The 12,437-nt window shown below is 48.5% G+C and overlaps 1 protein-coding gene and 1 long non-coding RNA gene across 3 annotated transcripts in view; one reads left to right on the forward strand and one right to left on the reverse strand.

Moving 5' to 3' along the window:
• The window catches only part of LOC144806508 (uncharacterized), a 37,882-nt gene extending 31,799 nt beyond the window's left edge, over nt 1–6,083 (reverse strand). The window contains exon 1 of one of the 2 annotated variants that reach the window (XM_078672853.1): nt 5,956–6,083. The gene's annotated coding sequence lies outside the window, so the exon portion shown is untranslated. The remainder of the gene's footprint in view (nt 1–5,955) is intronic. The other variant, XM_078672854.1, reaches the window with a different exon arrangement.
• Nucleotides 6,084–6,230: 147 nt separating this feature from the next.
• Nucleotides 6,231–12,437, forward strand: part of LOC144806491 (uncharacterized) — a 45,504-nt gene continuing 39,297 nt past the window's right edge. Inside the window, exon 1 of the long non-coding RNA XR_013605812.1 lies at nt 6,231–6,488. This is a non-coding gene — a long non-coding RNA (uncharacterized LOC144806491). The remainder of the gene's footprint in view (nt 6,489–12,437) is intronic.

A 12,437-nucleotide genomic window follows, 5' to 3' on the forward strand; every position in this document is an offset into this window, starting at 1 on the left:
GGGTGCTAGGACCAAATGGCACGGTCCAAAATGTCCGAAATGTAGTGGGGGGGATCGGGGGCACAACCAGGCACAATGCAAGGCAGAACAAATAAATAGCTACAAAATACGATACCAATATCTATACAAATACGATACCAGGCACAACAATATGACCACAGGCGATCTCAGGGGCACAATCAGCAAGCAAGCAGCAGGGCTGAGGGCAATATCCGTCTCCAGGCGAGATCGGGGCGCAATCAGGCGCAAAAAGGTTCAGGGAGCGAGTGGATCGACCGTGGCAGACTGGGTCAGGACGGTCACAGCGCTTCCGCTCGCGGGACTATCTATTTGTTGGTAGTGGGAGGGAGGAGCAGCTGGGAGGCGGGAGCGGGGAGGCGATGTCCAGGGAAAGCTTGAGGGAACGTGGGTGGGGCCGCGGGGGAGCAGCGGTAGGGTGCTAGGACCAAATGGCACGGTCCAAAATGTCCAAAATGTAGTGAGGGGATCGGGGGCACAACCAGGCACAATGCAAGGCAGAACAAATAAATAGCTACAAAATACGATACCAATATCTATACAAATACGATACCAGGCACAACAATATGACCACAGGCGATCTCGGGGGCACAATCAGCAAGCAAGCAGCAGGGCTGAGGGCAATATCCGTCTCCAGGCGAGATCGGAGCACAATCAGGCGCAAAAGGGTTCAGGGAGCGAGTGGAGCGACCGTGGCTGACTGGGTCAGGACGGTTATGTGAGTGAGGCACACTAAATCTCCATAGCTGCCAAGGTTTCAGATTGCTTATGTGTGACATTTTCATAGTTTCAGTGTACTTATGAATGTCTTCCAACGACCAAATGTGTGACACTTAGAGTGACACTTTCTTGCTATCAAAATTAAGTTATGAAAATGGAAGGGTACTTACCTTCTCATATAAGTTTTATTTGTTTTATAGAGCTGCTCATAACAATATGGAGTGTCAGAGATCGATACATCACACACACATTATACAGAGACAATTAATCATATCTGTGTAAATGTAGTCTATAGGAAATGTTACATATGACGGTGAGGATTGCAAGTTGTAGGAATCACGTCATAGATATAAGTGTGCAGTATATTTTAAGAGTATATGGTCTGGAGAAGCGTAAACTCAGGATTTAAAACATACCACAGTAATTGGCGTAAGTAAAAAGAATGCTCATCTACGAGAACTAACCCTTTTTAGCAGCATTAGGATAATGAAAAACTGGGGGAGAAAAGAATGTTCTAACCTATACACACAGTTTGAATGCAGTTCTTGAAGACAGTTCATACCTAACTGTGCCATTTTAGGATTGTAACTAATGAAATGCAAGTAACAAAAGGACCTCTGCGACAAGCTGTAACTCATTGAGCTAGCCACATAAAATGCTCTTAAGTGGTCTGCATAGTACACGTTCTTTGCAGTAGTCACATTAACCCTTTCCGCTACTTCATGATGAGGAAAAACAGGCACTAGACAAAATGCCTCTCTCTCTCCAGCAGGAACATTATTCACAGGAGGCATCTTTACATTTTTATTGTTGCCTGAGAACTCTTGGACACACAAGGAATTCGTCAGCAGGTGGTTTTAAACCCATGTTATTTCTGAATATACAGCACCTGACCCTCCACTCTCCCAGCTCAGTGCTAGGTGCTGTAGTGCACCAGACATTGCACGAATAGCAAAAGGATCTCTATGACAAAACCAGTAACTCATTGCTATAATCCTCATAAAATACAGTCATTTCTGTGATAAAAGTGTGGTACGCATTCTTTGGAGCTGGATAATTTACAATCAGAGCTACTACTCAACAAAAATCCAATCTCTCCGCAGAAACATTAGTATCACCAGCCGCATTATTTAATGTACATGTGTGTATCAATTCCGATGGGGAGCAGCAATTCCTGAATACATACAACAGTTGCAATCAATGTATTTCACATTTCTTGCAGATATTCTAGTTTCGTTCCCAGACCCAATGGATTTGACACAGTAACAAATTAGAAGCCTCGTCATTGAAAGAGCGCTGCCCGAATCCAAACCTGTGGCTTTAATCTTTGGTGAATGACTTACCACTTCCACACACAAAAGTAGACTACTACTTTCTATGAGAAAAGCTGGGATGATTTTATCCTGGATGGATTATGGCACTCTCAGGTCTTTCGGCAATATTGGGTTACTGGAGATTATTTGTTTTAGTGGGTGCTTAGGGAGGGGCAATCATCCAAAATCCCCTAAAATAGATCCGCAGATCTCAAACGTACATGTAAAGCCCTATCACACCAAAGTACAGATTTTTTCAAGTTAAATTACTTTCAAGTTACAGAATGAGCACAATAGTTAGACAAGATGCTTTTAATATTAGTATCTTGCTCAGAATCCAGCCAACACGTGTTTCGTCGTATGGGGAAGGGCCCACGACTTCCTCAGGGCTGAGAAAGAAAAACAGAAAACCTCATGTAATCCAGCAATTCCTCGGGCATTGTAACATTAAAATCACTTTAGCAGAATCCATGCTATGACATTTCCAAAGTTGTGATACAACATCACAAATCCCACCAGCACTTGGAGGTAGTAGATGGGGAAAAAAAGGGTGAGGGACAGGAAGAGACAAAAGCCCCCAATATCCTGGGTTAAAGGGTTAAAGGTTGAAGTATAAGCAACAGATCAAGAACATCACAAAGAAAAACCATGGTGCTCGTGGTGGAAAGTGTAGGAAGGGTCAAGCGCATTACTATACTTAATAATATACGTCAGTGAGAATACACTCATCTGTGTCCTCTCCCAAACACACACTGAGCAGAAAAGCTCAGGCCTACCTTGTAAAGTACAACTTCTCTTTGTATGCCTAAAGAGGGTAGCCAGATGTGACCATATTTAGTAACTGCTCATTATCCCAAGATTGTGAATTTATTTAGTACCAGGAGGTAAGAAACATACCTTCTGGCTGGTTATAGTTCCGACCCAGCCTAAGATCGGCTGGGTAATAAACGTAATCTTGAACGTCAATCTTGTTAAATTATCTGTACAAAGATGATGGGTACTATGATTATCATACAAGTGTAAATTTAGCCCTTGCATCATACTTATATAGCATCTATTATGTGAGTATATGGTAAGTGCTCATATCCGGTGACATACATCAACTTCTAGTGTTGGGGTTTGTGGCTTTAATTACGTGCTCGGGAATCATTAGTCTACAGAGGGTTTTTATTTATACCCTGTGTATTGATTAGAAGCAGAAATGAGGCTTATTCCAAAATCAGTGCACAATATGTGTGCGCGCTGTAAAGATCCTTCTATTTTCAAAAAGCACGGTTTGGTATTATAGTCCGTGCTTGGATGCTACAAGGCAAATACAAAGGACAAACGGGGACTACCATTAGTATCCGAGCAAACATCCATATCTAGGAAGAAAAAGGGCGCGTGGTGCGAGTTAACTCTAACCGGCGTCACTTCTAACCTGTATGCGGCATCCTCTGTGATCCTCACTCGTCACCCGGCAACTCAGTATGGTCGAGAGTTCAGAGCCGGATGCCAGAAGCACTGTAAAAGAGTGCCAACCGTGCAATAGCTAGACCGTTTCGCTTGATTCGACGGGTGAAAAAGCTTTTATTGTTCGATTATTTAAAATCATTACAATATGCTGACAATATAAAAACAGTTATCTAACAAACGACATAAGTTATATTCCCTAATTTTTTTTTTACTCCAGTCAGTTCAACATAAAACCTTCAGTAAAATGTCAAATTCTAGCTATGCAGTTTAAAAACAAGGTGCATTAATTATTATTATTTTTTTTTTTAATGGGAGATATGACACCTCTCCCCCTCTCCGATTCGACGGTTTAGTAAACTCAGCCATATTGGATGAGTATGTGTGCCCAAACCTGGTATGATAACCGGAAACACCCAGCTTTCAGTCCGGGCCCATATAATCGGTGCAAGTGTATTATAGTTAAGAGAAAGAGTAACTCGATACAGTAATTATTAGTCCACTGAATAGTATGTTCGGCCATGTCGACAAACACACATTCGTGCCCTCCGAATATGTATTGCTTAAATGACACTAATTTTACGCAGGTATAGGCTCAGATCCAGCCCATATCTTAGTATCATCATCCTAACTGCACTGCAGGAGTATCTGGTGTATGACAAATGCGGCGTCTTGAGGGGGCTTTGGTTTCCTCAGAAAACAAAATCTGCAAAACCATGAAATGACTGACCCTCTTATGATCCCTCGGAGGGTCTGTACAAGGAGTGACCGGTGACTGACCCTCTTATGATCCCTCGGAGGGTCTGTACAAGGAGTGACCGGTGACTGACCCTCTTATGATCCCTCGGAGGGTCTGTACAAGGAGTGACCGGTGACTGACCCTCTTATGATCCCTCGGAGGGTCTGTACAAGGAGTGACCGGTGACTGACCCTCTTATGATCCCTCGGAGGGTCTGTGCAAGGAGTGACCGGTGACTGACCCTCTTATGATCACTCGGAGGGTCTGTACAAGGAGTGACCGGTGACTGACCCTCTTATGATCCCTCGGAGGGTGTGTGCAAGGAGTGACCGGTGACTGACCCTCTTATGATCCCTGGGAGGGTCTGTACAAGGAGTGACCGGTGACTGACCCTCTTATGATCCCTCGGAGGGTCTGTACAAGGAGTGACCGGTGACTGACCCTCTTATGATCCCTCGGAGGGTGTGTGCAAGGAGTGACCGGTGACTGACCTTCTTATGATCCCTCGGAGGGTCTTTACAAGGAGTGACCGGTGACTGACCCTCTTATGATACCTCGGAGGGTCTGTACAAGGAGTGACCGGTGACTGACCCTCTTATGATCCCTCGGAGGGTGTGTGCAAGGAGTGACCGGTGACTGACCCTCTTATGATCCCTCGGAGGGTCTGTACAAGGAGTGACCGGTGACTGACCCTCTTATGATCCCTGGGAGGGTCTGTACAAGGAGTGACCGGTGACTGACCCTCTTATGATCCCTCGGAGGGTCTGTACAAGGAGTGACCGGTGACTGACCCTCTTATGATCCCTCGGAGGGTCTGTACAAGGGGTGACCGGTGACTGACCCTCTTATGATCCCTCGGAGGGTCTGTACAAGGAGTGACCGGTGACTGACCCTCTTATGATCCCTCGGAGGGTCTGTACAAGGAGTGACCGGTGACTGACCCTCTTATGATCCCTCGGAGGGTCTGTACAAGGAGTGACCGGTGACTGACCCTCTTATGATCCCTGGGAGGGTCTGTACAAGGAGTGACCGGTGACTGACCCTCTTATGATCCCTCGGAGGGTCTGTACAAGGAGTGACCGGTGACTGACCCTCTTATGATCCCTCGCAGGGTGTGTACAAGGAGTGACCGGTGACTGACCCTCTTATGATCCCTCGGAGGGTCTGTGCAAGGAGTGACCGGTGACTGACCCTCTTATGATCCCTCGGAGGGTCTTTACAAGGAGTGACCGGTGACTGACCCTCTTATGATCCCTCGGAGGGTGTGTGCAAGGAGTGACCGGTGACTGACCCTCTTATGATCCCTGGGAGGGTCTGTACAAGGAGTGACCGGTGACTGACTCGGCTTCTTCAACACTTCAATGCTCCCCCCGCCCGTCCCATGACCACACTGGGGGCTCCAACCTCCTCCCAGCCCCAGCGGCCGTTGAAATGTCCCAGATACAAACAACGCACCCTAGAAGCCGGGATGCTGCAGACAGGTCTATAAAAGAGTCTCACGCGCCGTGCAACTGCGCATGCGCGGAGAACAGACACTGTCTCCTGCACGCGCAAAGATGACAGTGCCAATGCACCTTAGAAACGGGGATTGCTGCAGCCACGCAGTCTCACGCGCCGTGCAACTGCGCATGCGTAGAAAACAGACACCGTCTCCAGCACGCGCAAAGAGTCCAGTACCAATGGAGCTTGGAAACTGTCATTAGAGTGGCTCACCTCTCCTTGTGCACCGCTCAGTGGGGGCTGCAGGGCCTGGGGGAGAGGTGGGGGCACGCTGGGGGCCCGGCTGCCTGTGAGGAGTGTGTCCCGGTGTGTTATTGCCCCCGGAGTGACGCGCACGCTCACGCCGATCCACAGGCGCGCGAACAAAACATGGCGTCTCACAGCTGCGCACGCGCAGGACCACTCGTCACTGCTGCGCATGTGCGGACCGAAGATACTACTTCCTATCGCCGAGTTAGAACCTTGCACGGAGTACAGCCTGTGAACAACCCTGGAGAGAGGACGCCCAGCCTCACTGCGCCTGCGCAGAGGAAAGACACTTCCCCCAATATAGAGGAGCCAACCCGAGACGCTTTGCACTGAAATCTCAGCGTTTGCTGTGTCGCGAGGCGCCTTGTGGTCCTTGGGGGGAGAGGTGTCTGTCCTCCGCGCATGCGCAGTTAATCCAAGGCCTCTTTACCCCGCGCTCATGGTTCAGTCCTGCACTCGGGCTCAGCAGGGAGCCCAGGCCCCGAAATAAACCCCAGGTGAGGCCCGACCAGGTGAGGCCAAGAGATACAAAGCCTGTCTGCTGCTGGAGGGTCTCGAGCCTGCTCTCCGGGGCAGGGCTTTAAGTGGGCCAGGTCTCAAGGGGTCTGAGCACCGGCAGTTTTTTTCAGGGGTCCTCGAAACGGGTCCCTATCGGGCTCTGTTTTGAGCCCTGGTTCAGGCGGTCCGTTTTTTTCCGGACTGCAGTGACAGCAGTTTGCTGTCACTGCAGTCTGAAAAAAAGTGCCAGGGCGCAAAACAGCCGAATAGAGACCCGTTTGGAGACAGTAAGCAGATGGATGTGTGCTGCCCACACTGCTCACTTCTCACTAGTGGAGAAGTGATGGCATGACGTCATGCCAGGTGAGCATTGTGGGGGAAGTGAAATCCTTTAAAGAGTTATTTGCTTTCTGGATTTCCCTTCTCTTTCTGAAACGAAAGAGCAGCAACATTGTGGTAGGGTCACCAAGGCTTTAATTGGAAACTTTTTCAATATTATATGTAACAAGCCATAGTTGCAGCTTGTTTATCCTATGCCACTAATAACCATTGAGAAAGCCAATAGTCCTGACTTATTGTAGGTATGATGTTACTTGTTGTATCACATATTTGGATGCAATGACAGAAACCGCAAAATACAAGTTGGGCGGCACACTATGATAAGCACAGATTTTTTGCATAACTGTTTTAAAGTCATGCCCCTAAGTACACTCGCCACGCCCCTTTGAGAGACCCCTCAGTTTTTTCATCCCACTTAAAGCCCTGCTCCGGGGTACATCTGTTGTTTGTTGTTGTTGCATCGATCCTCAGACATGATTATTTTGTCTCCACAATGCTCATTGTCCCTCTCTGCTGGAGTTGGGTCTCTTTTCAAGGCCTCAGCAAACGGGGACATTTGTTTCACCTGAAAAGTCTGTGTGATAAGAAGATCGACTTGAATCCCGTTTGTGGCTTTCCCCAGAGTGAAGGGGGGCCGCCCCGCCAATCGAAAGTGAAAGACACTCCCAGCAGCACCGACTGCGCCTCATTGCACCTGGGCCTGCACAGCATCATCTGATGAGGATAAAACTCCCCCAAATATGACTCAACCTCACCAGGACCTCAGTAACCAGGCAGCGGTCAGCCAATGCCCATCAGGTAAACAAGCATTGGCAACGCACTCCCAGGCAGCACCGACTGCGCCTCATTGTACCTGGGCCTGCACAGCATCATCTGATGAGGATAAAACTCCCCCAAATATGTCTCCACCTCACTAGGGCCTCAGTAACCAGGCAGCACCGACTGCGCCTCATTGTACCTGGGCCTGCACAGCATCATCTGATGAGGATAAAACTCCCCCAAATATGTCTCCACCTCACTAGGGCCTCAGTAACCAGGCAGCACCGTCTGCGCCTCATTGTACCTGGGCCTGGGCCTGCACAGCATCATCTGATGAGGCTAAAACTCCCCCAAATATGTCTCAACCTCACTAGGGCCTCAGTGACCAGGCAGCGGTCAGCCAATGCCCATCAGGTAAACAAGCATTGGCATCGCCAGTAGGTCTCGCCTCTGGGACCTTATAAGTGTTTAGTTATCCAGCACAATATCCTTGGTGCAACGACAACTGTTGCATGGCTAAACACTTATAAGGTCCCAAAGGCGAGACCTATTGGCTGTGCCAATGCTTGTTTTCATTGGTTCCTGTTTGAGCCTTTTAGAGATGCATGCTTCTGTTTCGTCCTCGTGCCTAACTACTATCGCCTTTTGTTGATCTAGGTCATGGGTACTCACAAACATTTTCCCGGGGGCCGCAAAGTTTCGTCTGTGCTGTGACCGAGGCCCGCACTGATGCCAGTGGGGTGTAAAGTCGGGGTAGGGAAACAAAGCATGGATATATAGTGGCTGCCTTTAAGAATGAAGGTGTTCCTAAAGTTAAAGGCCTAGTTACCTCCTTTTCCTAACTGCAATTAACCTGTAAGTAAGTGTTTGCTGTATATGTACGTTTCTTGTTCATGTTAGTTCTGACTCGAGTAAACAGCAGCCCAGTGCTGCTGCTGCCCAGGAGTCCGCATGTAAAGACCATGAAGTGCCTTATGCGGCCCCCGGGCCGTACTTTGAGTATCACTGATCTAGATCCTCCCGGCGACCACCCCAGCTACATGTGTATTTCCATGTTCTTCAAAAAGAGGTCGCAGTTGAGCAGACAGGCTTGTCAAGTCTTCAAGGAAGTGTGAGTGTGACGAGGCTGGTGTATTTATTCACCACTTAACTAATCAGTCTCCTGTCCCTCCGTCCTCACGTAATCCACAATTTGTGACACATTTGCTATTTTAAGGATTGTAATAACATCACTTTTGTATATTAAGTCCATACAGATACTCAAAACAGCAAACCGCAAGTACAAAAATGAAAAGTACAGGGGGCACGAGCCCTAAACAAAACAAAAAATAGGTTTCAGAGGGGCAGGGTTTGTTAATTAGCATAGGCAGTGTGCAGTAATGTCACAGAGAGGGACATTGCACATCTATTATGCCTCTCTTTAATGGTAATGAACCGTCATTCACGTAATATAAGCACGCACATGAGCAGCGTATACCCTCATGTACATGAATAAAGAAGTCTTAAATGTATTTTGGTACAACAATGTGGGAGAGTTTTAATGAAACATGGGGGAACATGTTAACATTGACTTTCATTGGGCTGAGCAAGTTTCCAGTGGGAGAAAGCTAAAATATTGTAATGCATGATATAGAATGAATATAGTGCTCTCTGAATCTGACTTGCATATCTATGTACTTTTTTTTACTGCATTGCACAGATATTCTATGCAGTAGTCTTATATTATTTTCCTTTTGCATGATAGCTGTGCATTACAGTTAGCTTATAGATGCCACTTCTTCAGCTATTCACTAATGGTGAGCATTTTTATTTTGGTGCCCGTAAATATTCTCTATCTCAGTGCGACCCTGATAGTTGGCAGCCCACTAGCGATTCATTTGATGTTTACTAAATACCAGGCAGTTGGGGTAAACCTGCTACTTGCTACCAAATGGGTGTTTGGACACACAACAAACTGGAACAAGCATTTGCAATGCAATTGGTCTCACATTTACGCAAGTTTGAGCTATTGGCATTGTAAATGACAATGCCTTTTATTTATGTTTTGGGTTTCAAAACATAAATAAAATGCTTTGTCATTTACAATCCCAATAGCTTAAACTCGTGTAAATGCGCTACCTGTTGCATTGCAAATGCTTGTGTTCTTCAGTCTCATGGTCTTTTTAGTAACATTAGAAAACTTAAATTTGAAGCTTTTGTGTGGGCCCCTAATGGCCTAGGGCGCTGTACACACAACCATACATTTCTAATTCGTTGTCAACAAAGTTTGAATTTGAATGATTCTGCCCAGGTTTAACCAAAAGCTGTCAGTTACTGAAACATTTTGCATAGTGTATTTTCCTGTCAACAAATAAACATGTGTGTGGCATAAATTCTACCTTGAAGTACTATTTTCCTTACAGTAAAGTCCCCAATTTAATTATATTCAAATGGCATTAGATTTATGGAATTCCCCCTTCCCACCCCACAACAGAAGCAATCCTATGGATTACCTAGATACCTGTGTGTGTGGTTTGATTGCCACAGTTGTCCTTGAGGACTCCGGTTCTGGTGTGCATTACTGGGTCAATGGTGAAGATGGACATATACTGTTTGAAGAAGTTATGTCCAGTGGTCCTTTTGGCAGCGGCTATAAACCACTCGCGCCTCTTTGTCCCATGCTCCACTGGCATCCCACTGATTTTTCATGGAAGATTAAATCTGCCCCTGTAAGTGTATCCCGCCCCTGGGAAGCCCGTGGGATCTATTCAAAGCCAATGGCCTGTAACATTAAACCACGCGAGCTACCGGGGCAGAACCCACAGATGGCCGCCGCGGTGCGTGCATCTGCGGCGTGGCGGCCGTGCTCTCAGGGCTTCTACGCGCTTGGTTTCTTGGCCTCCAGGTGTAATACTACTGTAGCACCAAGGCCGCAGGCCACGGCTCTCATTCAGTTAATTTTTTTCGTAAATGTATTGTTTGGGTGAGGGGTTAAGTTCCTCTTAATTTCCAACAGGAAGAGGACTTTTCTGCAGATGCGCCACTGAAAAATCTTTTAACGTTATTCATTGCATAGGAAATTAAGGTGGTGGACATGGTGGTGGTGGATGCGGTGGTGGTGGACATGGTGGTGATGGTGGATGTGGTGGTGGACATGGTGGTGGTAGACTTGGTGGTGGTGGACGTGGTGGTGGTGGATATGCTGGTGGTGGGGGTGGTGGTGGACATTGTGGTGGACATGGTGGTGGTGGACGTGGTGGTGATTGACGAGGTGGTGATGGACGCGGTGGTGTTGGACACAGTGGTGGTGGACGCGGTGGTGGACGTAGTGGTGGTGGCATGGTGGTGGATGTGGGGGTGGACGTGGTGGTGGACATTGTGGATGTGGTGGTGATGGACGTGGTGGTGGTAGACATGGTGGTGGCCTCGTGGTGAACGTGGTGGTGGACATGGTGGTGGTGGACGTGGTGGTGGTGGTGGTGGTGGATGTGGTTGTTGTGGACGTGGTGGTGGATGTGGTGGTGGTGGATGTTATGGTGGTGGACGTGATGGGGGTGGATGTAGTGGTGGATGTGGTGGTGGACATGGTGTTGTTAGTGGTTGTGGTGGACGTGGTGGTGGATGTGGTGGACATGGTGGTGGTGTACATGGCGGTGGTGGACGTGGTGGTGGTAGATGTGGTGGTGGTGGTGGACGCGGTGGTGGTGGACGTAGTGGTGGTGGACGTAGTGGTGATGGACGTGGTGGTGGTGGAGGTGGACGTGATGGTGGTGGACATGGTGGTGGACGTGGTAGTGGTGGACGTGGTAGTGGTGGATGTGGTGGTGGACGTGGTGGTGGTAGTGGATGTGATGAAGGATGTGGTGGTGGTGGATGTGGTGGTGGTGGTAGTGGTGGTGGACGTGGTGGTGGTGGGTGTGGTGCTGGTTGACGTGGTGGTGGAGGTGGGTGTCGTGGTGGTGGTGGTGGACATGGTGGTGGTGAACGTGGTGGATGTGGTGGTGGTGCACGAGGTGGTGGTGGAAATGGTGGTGGTGGATGTGGTGGTGGTGATGGACGTGGTGGTGGATGCGGTGGTTGTGGACATGGTGGTGGTGGATGGGGTGTTGGTGGATGTGGTGGTGGTGGACATGGTGGTGGACGTGGTGATGGTGGTGGACGTGGTGGTGGTGGACATGGTGATGGTGGTAGACGTGGTGGACATGGTGGTGGTGGACGTGTTAGTGGTGGACGTGATGGTGGTGGTGGACGTGGTGGACATGGTGGTGGTGGACGTGGAGGTGGGTGTGGTGGTGGTGGACATGGTGGTGGTGGAGGTAGTGGTGGTGTATGTGGTGGTGGTGGACATCGTGGGGGTGGACGATGTGGACGTGGTGGTGATGGATGTGGTGGTGATGGACATGGTAATGGTTATGGACGTGGTGTTTGGGGTGGAGTTGGTGGTGGTGGATGTGGTGGTGGTGGACGTGGTGGCGATGGACGCAGTGGTGTTGAACGCGATGGTGGTGGATGCGGTGTTGGATGTGTGGGTGGACGTGGTGGTGGACGTAGATGTGGTGGTGGTGGATGTGGTGGTGGCCTCGTGGTGGCCGTGGTGGACATGGTGGTATTGGTGGATGTGGTGGACATTGTGGTGGTGGATGTAGTGGTGGTGGATGTGGTGGTGGTGGACATGGTGGTGGTGGTGGACAAGGAGACTCGTATACCACACATATAAAAATACAGAACAGAGCACCCTTTCGAGTGGATGACCGTGTAGGCCACATAACTTTCAAGCCAGTAACCCCCCCATGCATGCACTCATCCTGCACACACTTTCCTTAATTTCCATTTTTTTTCTCCATTTTATTTCATTTGTATCGCGCATAAAT

This window comes from Lissotriton helveticus (genome assembly GCF_964261635.1).
Source record: "Lissotriton helveticus chromosome 1_1 unlocalized genomic scaffold, aLisHel1.1 SUPER_1_unloc_8, whole genome shotgun sequence".
In the NCBI taxonomy this organism is placed as follows: domain Eukaryota; kingdom Metazoa; phylum Chordata; class Amphibia; order Caudata; family Salamandridae; genus Lissotriton; species Lissotriton helveticus.